This window comes from Oryx dammah, unplaced genomic scaffold (assembly GCF_014754425.2).
Source record: "Oryx dammah isolate SB20612 unplaced genomic scaffold, SCBI_Odam_1.1 HiC_scaffold_24, whole genome shotgun sequence".
Lineage (NCBI taxonomy): Eukaryota > Metazoa > Chordata > Mammalia > Artiodactyla > Bovidae > Oryx > Oryx dammah.
This window is the reverse complement of record NW_024070208.1, coordinates 5,988,663-5,999,304: the sequence shown is the minus strand read 5'-3', so window position 1 is coordinate 5,999,304 and position 10,642 is coordinate 5,988,663.

Here is a 10,642-nt window from a genome sequence, read left to right as displayed (position 1 = left end):
TGAAACTTTGGATCAAATATATATGCAGATGTTCCAGGCAAAATCTCCCTAGAACTACATTGCAGTATGAGACCCTTTGCCTAAGCTCTTTACTGCCCTTTCCACAGACTGCAGTGCATTGCTGCAGCTCTCCTACTCTTTCTGAATGCCTTCTTTATTATTATTTTTTTTCCTGTCACATGTATTTCCCCAATATATTACTTTCACTTTCCCTCCTATTTTGGTATCTGTTTTCCAGATGACCTGAACTAACTAGAATATTCTGGGGACATATGAGCAACACAATCTGTACACAGTATCGTGCTCTGCACCAAGTAAAGATGATTAAGGTATTTTGAATATTTAGTAAATATGTTCGAGATTGAACAAAGGTCTGGCTAAAGACTGATATTGATCATGATTCTTCTTCCTGTTGTAGATTAAAATTTATTGATTCACCAAAATGAGTCAAAATGTTAGTATATTGTTATTATTCTAATAAAACACCAGTAGTTAATGTTTGTACCTGTGATCTCTCTGATATTTCAGAAACATGACTGGGAATAAAATTGCAGTTTGATAGGGATTTTGCATTCTTTAGGGGCTTTCCTGGTAGCTCAGATGGTAAAGCATATGCCTACAATGCAGGAGACCTGGGTTCGATCCCCGGGTTGGAAATATCCCCTGGAGAAGGAAATGGCAACCCATTCCAGTGTTCTTGCCTGGAAAATCTCATGGACCGAGGAGCCTGGTAGGCTACAGTCCATGGGGTCGCAAAGAGTCAGACACGACAAAGCAAATTCACTTTCATTTTTCACTTTGCATTCTTTAAGTCTTTGAAAGTGGGACTAAACTTAGCCAGTTCACCCAGTTTGGGCATTGTTTCTGAGCCACTTTCTTGGCTATGTTGACTGACAGTATCATGGGTTTTCACTTAGCCTTTTCTTTCATAATGTCTCTACTATCAGGGACCAAAGTAACTTTTCTAGCTTCCATGTGTATCTCTTGTAAGTATGCATTCAGAGAACAAAGAAATGCCACAGAATAGTTTTCATCCATTATATCAGTTTTGAGAAAGAATTGGACTTTGGAGATTTGATGAGCTCTCATTTCTGCCTTGTCCTGACCATAAACCATGCACACATGTGAAACTAGAGAAAATCTTAGGGACAGATATCCAGGTGCTTTCAGTATAAACCTTTGGCTTGTGCAAAAATACGAATGATAACATGTTAATCTGTTAAGGTATCAAGAAGTGTCAGCTACGCAAGTGTCACCAACGAGGATAACTATAATCTTCCAATTTTTTACAAATATCCTTTACATGACTATCCAGTACATCCACTGTGCTTTAGAGTTGTGTTTTTAATATCTATCTGTATGCCAGAGACATCAAGTTAATCACTTTTAAATGACTCATAGTATTGTATGCTAAATGTCCATGACATTTTATACATATGTTTCTTCATGGCAGACATTGCAATTGCTTCTAACTAATTGAAAAAAACAATCACTGATAACAGACCACTCTAATTCAAGTCCTACTACAGACTTGTATAATTTTTCCTACTAATGAATTTATTTTCAGGACAGCAATGGAGAAACAAAAATAGAGCCTAAACTTATGGACATGAGGGGAGGGTAGGCGGGAGATGGTGAGATGTATGGAGAAAGCAACGTGGAAATTTGAAATACAGTATGTAAGTAGATAGCCAGGGGGAATTTTCTGTATGACTCAGGAAACTCAAACCGGGGCTCTGTGACAATAAAGAATGGGGTGGGAAGGGAGATGGGAGGGAGGTTTGGGAGGGAGAGAAGATAGGTGTACCTATGGCTGATTCTTGTTGATGTTCGATAGAAAACAACAAAATTCTGTAAAGCAATTATCCTTCAATTAAAAAAATAAAGTGGCAAAAAAAAGAAAATTAAAAAAATACTGGATCACAGACAAGTATTCACTTCTTACTATCATATTTCATTCAAGGATTATAGGATTAGTTTACACTTCTACAGAGTGCTGTTAGCCATATTTTACTTTTGATTTCTTTTTAAATATTACATTAATTCATTGCTTTTTAATTTGTCTACATCTGTTTATTAAGTTTATTTCCTTTTACATGATTGCTTTTAAGTTTTCACTTTGAAAAATTGTCAGTCCTATCCTTTGCATATTATTTCCTTTTCTTCTGCCTTTTTCTTGTGACTTGCCTATTTTATTGCATATTCTATTGATTATTTTTACATATTAGAGTATAACAATACTTAGAGTAGTTTACTGGCTGTTAACCTGCAAAAAAGTCAAACTTATCCCTGAACTGTACATGATTGGGACAGACCAAACTAATATGATGCAGTGTTTGATAATGTGATGGTTAAAGATGGCCACAGTCTCAGGCTAAATCCTGTTGGAACATATGTAGGAGAAAGCCAAGGGAGAATAGACACATTTTTAAAAACTGAACTGATCTAGAATCATTTCTCACAGAAGATGATAAACTTTCAATGTGAATATAACCAGTTTTTTTCTGTTCTAAAAAAATATGTACCCAAAGGACTCTAACAAATCCTGCAGTCTGTATAATATCTAAAACGTTTAGAAAACAATTTCACATAACATATGAAGCACGAGAAAAATGCGACAATTTCTTGAAGGACAAAACAGCAGAAATGGATCTTGATATTATAAAAATAATGGAATTATCAGACAAATACAGTAAAATGTATATTAACTGTGAACCATGAAATGAAGGTAAACACACTTGAAAGGAATTGAAAGACATATTTATTAAATTAATATAAGCTAAATAATAAGCCAAATAGAAACTTAATAGATAAAATATAAAATCTGAAATTAAAAAAAGAATAGTCAATGGTATAGTAGCATAATGGAAGTTATAAAGACTCAATTAAATTGAAGATGGAGGGAGTGGCCCTAAGATGGCAGAGGGATAGGACGGGGTGACCACTTTCTCCCCCACAAATTCATCAAAAGAACATTTAAACACTGAGTATATTCCACAAAACAACTTTTGAATGCTGGCAGAGGACATCAGGCATCCAGAAAAGCAGCCCATTGTCTTTGAAAGGAGGTAGGAAAAAATATAAAAGACCAAAAAAGAGTAAAAAGAGGTAGGGATGGAGCTCTGTCCCAGGAAGGGAGTCTTAAAAAGAGAGAAGTTTCCAAATACCAGGAAACACTCTCACTGCCGAGTCTGTGGCAAGCCTTGGAAGCACAGAGGGCAACATAACAGGGAGGGAAAAAAAAATAATTAAAACCCACAGATTAAGAGCCTAACGGTAACTCCCGCAGCGGAGAAGCAGCACAGACACCTACATCTGCCACCAGCTAGCAGGAGCTAGGCAGGGAGACGCCGGCTGCATTGCTTAGAATAAGGATCTGGCCTGAATGCCCCGAGGGCAATCTGAGTGAACTAACTTGTGCTAGTAAACCAGACTGTGGGATAGCTACCATGCAAAAACCCCTAAGACACCACCAGGCCTGTGCACAGAGCAAAGGACTGAACAGAACTAGCCAGCTGCAGACAATCCCCCTCAGGTGACAGGCAGCCAGAGCTGGAAGGGGGCAATTGCAGCCCCAGAGAGACATTATCTACCAAACTGCAAGCAGGTTTCTTTGCTAACAAAGACTTCTTGGGGTTCTGGACAGTCAACATGCCCCTGAGAAGGTTCACTTGTTGTACACCCAAAAAAACGAGCTGCAGGGACGGGGGAGGTCATAAGTGATAGTGCCCGCGCTTGCCAAACACCTCATCACCTGCTGCTCAGACCTAGGAAGGGCACAAAACGCAGGCCCAACTGAGTCTGCACCTCTGAGTACTACCGAGTGCCTAAACCTGAGGGACTTAGACCTGGGAGGTGCATGCAGCCCAGGGCCAGCCTCGGATGGTTCCTGGCAGAGGAACCTAGAGCTTGAGCAGTGTGGGCAGGGAGGATACATGTGCCGTGAGTGGGGGCAGGCCCATTGTGGCTGAGGCACTGAAAGCACATTCCAGTGTTATTTGTTTGCAGTGTCCCTCCCTCCCTACAGCGTGACTGAACAAGTGAGCCTAAAAAAGGTGTCCACCACCATCCCCTTTGTGTCAGGGCGGAAATCAGACACTGAAGAGACCAGCAAACAAAGGAAGCTAAAACAGAGGGAACCGCCTGGGAAGTGAGAGGTGCAATAGATTAAAACCCTGTCATTAGTACCGACTACATAGGAAGGGGCCTATAGATCTTGAGAAATATAAGCCGGACCAAGGAACTATCTGAAAATGAACTGACCTCACAATACCCACAACAACACCAGAGAAAGTCCTAGATATATTTTTACTATTTTTACGATCATTCTTTTTTTTAATTTTGTTAAAAAAAATTTAAGTCCTCTATTACCCCTTCAATTTTCACTTTTATAACCTACTATTACTTTGCAAAAAAAGACTCTATTTTTAAAAAGCAAACACACACACATATATATATATATTATAATTTTTGACTTTTTTCTTTCTTTTTTTTTCTTCTTTTAATATTGTATTTTTTTATTATATTTTTACTTTATTTTACTTTACAATACTGTATTGGTTTTGCCATACATTGACATGAATCCACCACGGGTGTATACAAGCTCCCAGTCCTGAACAATTCCATTCAGCATTGCAACGAAAAGAATAAAATACTTAGGCATATACCTACCTAAAGAAACTAAAGACCTATATATAGAAAACTATAAAACACTGATGAAATAAATCAAAGAAGACACTAATAGATGGAACAATATACCATATTCATGGATTGGAAGAATCAATATAATAAAAATGAGTATACTACCCAAAGCAATCTACAGATTCAATGCAATCCCTATCAAGCTACCAGTGGTACTTTTCACAGAGCTAGAACAAATAATTTCACAATTTGTATGGAAATACAAAAAACCTCGAATAGCCAAAGCAATCTTGAGAAAGAAGAATGGAACTGGAGGAATCAACTTGCCTGACTTCAGGCTCTACTACAGAGCCACAGTCATTAAGACAGTATGGTACTGGCACAAAAAGAGAGAAATATAGATCAATGGAACAAAATAGAAAGCCCAGAGATAAATCCACACACATATGGACACCTTATCTTTGACAAAGGAGGCAAGAATATACAATGGAGTAAAGACAATCTCTTTAACAAGTGGTGCTGGGAAAACTGGTCAACCACTTGTAAAAGAATGAAACTAGACCACTTTCTAACACCACACACAAAAATAAACTCAAAATGGATTAAAGATCTAAATGTAAGACCAGAAACTATAAAACTCTTAGAGGAGAACATAGGCAAAACACTCTCCAACATAAATCACATCAGGATCCTCCATGATCCACCTCCCAGAATACTGGAAATAAAAGCAAAAATAAACAAATGGGATCTAATTAAAATTAAAATCTTCTGCACAACAAAGGAAACTATAAGTAAGGTGAAAAGACAGCCTTCTGAATGGGAGAAAACAATAGCAAATGAAGCAACTAACAAACAATTAATCTCAAAAATATACAAGCAACTTATGCAGCTCAACTCCAGAAAAATAAACGACCCAATCCAAAAATGGGCCAAAGAAGTAAATAGGCATTTCTCCAAAGAAGACATACGGATGGCTAATATTATATTTTTGAAATTCCAAACTCTACTCTAGGTTTTTAATCTTTGCTTTTTGATATTTGTTATAAATTTTGTACCTTTAAGAACCCAATCTTCAGTACCCATTTTTACTTGGGAGTGAGATTACTGGCTTGACTGCTTTCTCTCCCCTTTGGACTCTCCTTTTTCTCCACCAGGTCGCCTGTGTCTCCTCCCTAAACCCTCTCTTCTCTACCCAACTCTGTGAATCTCTGCGTATTTCAGACAGTGGAGAACACTTACGGAACTGATTACTGTCTGGATCTGTCTCTCTCCTTTTGATTTCCCCCTTTTATCCTCCTGGCCACCTCTGGCTCCTTCCCTCTTCTCTTCTCTGTATAACTACATGAACATCTCTGAGCGGTCCAGTTGTGGAGTGCACATAAGGATGTGATTACTGGCTAGCTTGCTCTCTCCTCTATTGATTCCACCTCATCTCATTTGGGCCACATCTAACTCCCACCTCCCTCTTCTCTTCTCCATGTAGCTCTGTAAATCTCTCTGGGTGTCCCTCACTGTGGAGAAACTTTTCATCTTTAACCTAGATGTTTTATCAAAGATGCTGTATAAAAGGAGAAATCTTGAGACTACTGTAAAAATAAGACTGAAAACCAGAAGCAGGAGACTTAAGTCCAAACCCTGAGAACACCAGAGAACTCCTGACTCCAAGGAACATTAATTGACAGGAGCTCATCAAATGCCTCCATACATACACTGAAATCAAGCACCATCCAAGGGCCAACAAGTTCCAGAGCAAGACATACCACCCAAATTCTCCAGCAACACAGAAATACAGCCCTGAGCTCCAATATAAAGGCTGCCCAAAGTTGCTCCAAACCCATTGACATCTCATAACTCATTACTGGGCACATCATTGCACTCCAAAGAGAAGAAATCCAGCTCCACCCACCAGAACTCTGACACAAGCTTCCCTAACCAAGAAACCTTGACAAGCCACCTGTACAACCCCACCCACAGTGAGGAAACGCCACAATAAAGAGAACTCCACAAACTGCCAGAATACAGAAAGGGTACCCCAAAGTTAGCAATACAAACAAGATGAAGAGACAGGAATATCCAGCAGGTAAAGGAATAAGATAAATGCCCACCAAACCAAACAAAAGAGGAAGAGATAGGGAAGCTACCTGATAAAGAATTTCAAATAATGATAGTGAAAATTATCCAAAACCTTGAAATCAAAATGGAATCATAGATAAATAGCCTGGAGACAAGGATTGAGAAGATGTAAGAAATGTTTAACAAGGACTTAGAAGAAATAAAAAAAGAGTCAGTTTATAATGAATAGTGCAATAAATGAGATAAAAAACACTCTGGAGGCAACAAATAGTAGAATAACAGAGGCAGAAGATAGGATTAGTTAATTAGAAGATGGAGTGGTAGAAATAAATGACTCAGAGAGAAAAAAAGAAAAATGAATTAAAAGAAATGAGGACAGTCTCAGAGACCTCCAGGACAGTGTTAAATGCCCCAACATTCGAATCATAGGAGTCCCGGAGAAAGAAGACAAAAAGAAAGACCATGAGAAAATACTTGAGGAGATAATAGTTGAAATCTTCCCTAAAATGGGGAAGGAAATAATCACCCAAGTCCAAGAAACCCAGAGTCCCAAACAGGATAAACCCAAGGTGAAACACTCCAAGATACATATTAATCAAATTAACAAAGATCAAACACAAAGAACAAATACAAAAAGCAGCAAGGGAAAAACAAGAAACAATACACAAGGGGATTCCCATAAGGATAACAGCTGACCTTTCAATAGAAATTCTTCAGGCCAGGAGGGAATGGCAAGACATACTTAAAGTGATTAAAGAAAATAACCTACAGCCCAGATTACTGTACCCAGCAAGGATCTCATTCAAATATGAAGGAGAAATCAAAAGCTTTACAGACAAGCAAAAGCAGAGAATTCAGCACCACCAAACCTGCTTTCCAACAAATACTAAAAGATATTCTCTATACAGGAAACACCAAAAGGGTGTGTAAACTTGAACCCAAAATAATGAAGTAAATGGCAACAGGGTCATACTTATCAATAATTACCTTAAAAGTAAATGGGTTAAATGCCCCAACCAAAAAACAAAGACTGGCTGAATGGATACAAAAACAAGACCCCTATATATGTTGTCTACAAGAGACCCATCTCAAAACAGGGGACACATACACACTGAAAGTGAAGGGCTGGAAAAAGATATTCCATGCAAATAGAGACCAAAAAAAAAAAAAAAAAAAGCAGGAGTAGCAATACTCATATCAGATAAAATAGACTTTCAAACAAAGGCTGTGAAAAGAGACAAAGATGGATACTACATAATGATCAAAGGATCAATCCAAGAAGAAAATAAAACAATTATAAATATATTTGCACCCAACATAGGAGCACCACAATATGTAAGACAAATGCCAACAAGTATGAAAGAGGAAATTAACAATAACACAATATTAGTGGGAGACTTTAATACCCCACTCACAGCTATGGATAGATCAGCTAAACAGAAAATTAACAAACTTTAAATGATATAATAGAACAATTAGACCTAATTGATATCTATAGGACATTTCACCCCAAAACAATGAATTTCACCCTTTTCTCAAGTGCACACGGAACCTTCTCCAGGATAGATCACATCCTGGGCCATAAATATAACCTTGATAAATTCAAAAAAATCGAAATCATTCCAAGCATCTTTTCTGACCATAATGCACTAAGATTAGATCTCAATTACAGGAGGAAACCTATTAAAAATTCAACATATGGAGGCTGAACAACACGCTTCTGAATAACCAACAAATCACAGAAGAAATCAAAAAAGAACTCAAAATATGCATAGAAATGAATGAAATGAAAACACAACTACTCAAAACCTGTGGGACACTAAAAGCAGTGCTAAGGGGAAAGTTCATAGCAATACAGTCATACCTCAAGAAACAAGAACAAAGTCAAATAACTCTACACCAAAAGCAACTAGAAAGGGAAGAAATGGAGAACCCCAGGGTTAGTAGAAGGAAAGAAATCTTAAAAATAAGAGCAGAAATAAATGCAAAAGAAACAAAAGAGACCATAGCAAAAATCAACAAAGCCAAAAGCTGGTTCTTTGAAAGGAAAAAATAAAATTGACAAACCATTAGCCAGACTCATGAAGAAACAAAGGGAGAAAAATCAAATCAATAAAATTAGAAATGAAAATGGAGAGATCACAACAGACAACACAGAAATACAAAGGATGATAAGAGACTACTATCAGCAATTATATGCCAATAAAAATGGACACAGTGGAAGAAATGGACAAATTCTTAGAAAAGTACCACTTTCCAAAACTGAACCAGGAAGAAATAGAAAATCTTAGCAGACCCATCACAAGCATGGAAATTGAAACTGTAATCAGAAATCTTCCAGCAAACAAACACCTAGGTCCAGACGGCTTCACAGCTGAATTCTACCAAAAATTTAGAGAAGAGCTAACACCTATCCTACTCAAACTCTTCCAGAAAATTGAAGAGGGAGGTAAACTTCCAAACTCATTCTATGAGGCCACCATCACCCTAATACCAAAATCTGACAAAGATGCCACACAAAAAAGAAAACTACAGGCCAATAACACTGATGAACATAGATGCAAAAATCCTTAACAAAATTCTAGCAATCAGAATCCAAAAACACATTAAAAAGATCCTACACCATGACCAAGTGGGCTTTATCCCAGGGATGCAAGGATTCTTCAATATCTGCAAATGAATCTATGTAATACACCACATTAACAAATTGAAAAATAAAAGCCATATGATTATCTCAATAGATGCAGAGAAGGCCTTTGACAAAATTCAATGTTCATTTATGATAAAAGCTCTCCAGAAAGCAGGAGTAGAAGGAACATACCTCAATAATAATAAAAGCTATATATGACAAACCCACAGCAAATATTATCCTCAATGGTGAAAAAATTGAAAGCATTTCCCCTAAAGTCAGGAAAAAGACAAAGGTGCCCACTTTCACCACTACTATTCAACATAGTTTTGGAAGTTTTGGCCACAGCAATCAGAGCAGAAAAAGAAGTAAAAGGAATCCAAAATGGAAAAGAAGTAAAACTCTCACTGTTTGCAGATGACATGATCCTCTACATAGAAAACCCTAAAGACTCCATCAGAAAATTACTGGAGCTAATCAATGAATATAGTAAAGTTGCAGGATATAAAATCAACACACAGAAATCCCTTACATTCCTATACACTAATAATGAGAAAACAGAGAAATTAAGGAAACAATTACATTCACCATAGCAATGAAAAGAAAAAAAAGAAAAACTTAGGAATATATCTACCTAAAGAAACTAAAGACCTGTATATCAAAAACTATAAAACACTGGTGAAAGAAATCAAAGAGGACACTAATAGATGCAAAAATATACCATGTTCATGGATTGGAAGAATCAATATAGTGAAAATGAGTATACTACCCAAAGCAATCTATAGATTCAATCCAATCCCTATCAAGCTACCAACGGTATTTTTCACAGAGCTAGAACAAATAATTTCACAATTTATATGGAAATACAAAAAAAACTCAAATAGCCAAAGCAATCTTGAGAAAGAAGAATGGAACTGGAGGAATCAACCTGCCTGACTTCAGGCTATACTACAAAGCCACAGTCATCAAGACAGTATCGTACTGGCACAAAGACAGAAATATAGATCAATGGAACAAAATAGAAAGTCCAGATTTAAATCCACACACCTATGGATGGCTTATCATTGAAAAAGGACACAAGAATATATGATGGATTAAAGACAATCTCTTTAACAAGTGGTGCTGGGAAAACTGGTCAACCACTTGTAAAAGAATGAAACTAGAACACTTTGTAACACAATACACAAAAATAAACTCAAAATGGATTAAAGATCTAAACATAAGACCAGAAACTATAAAACTCTTAGAGGAGAACATAGGCAAAACACTCTGCAACATAAATCACAGCAGGATCCTCTA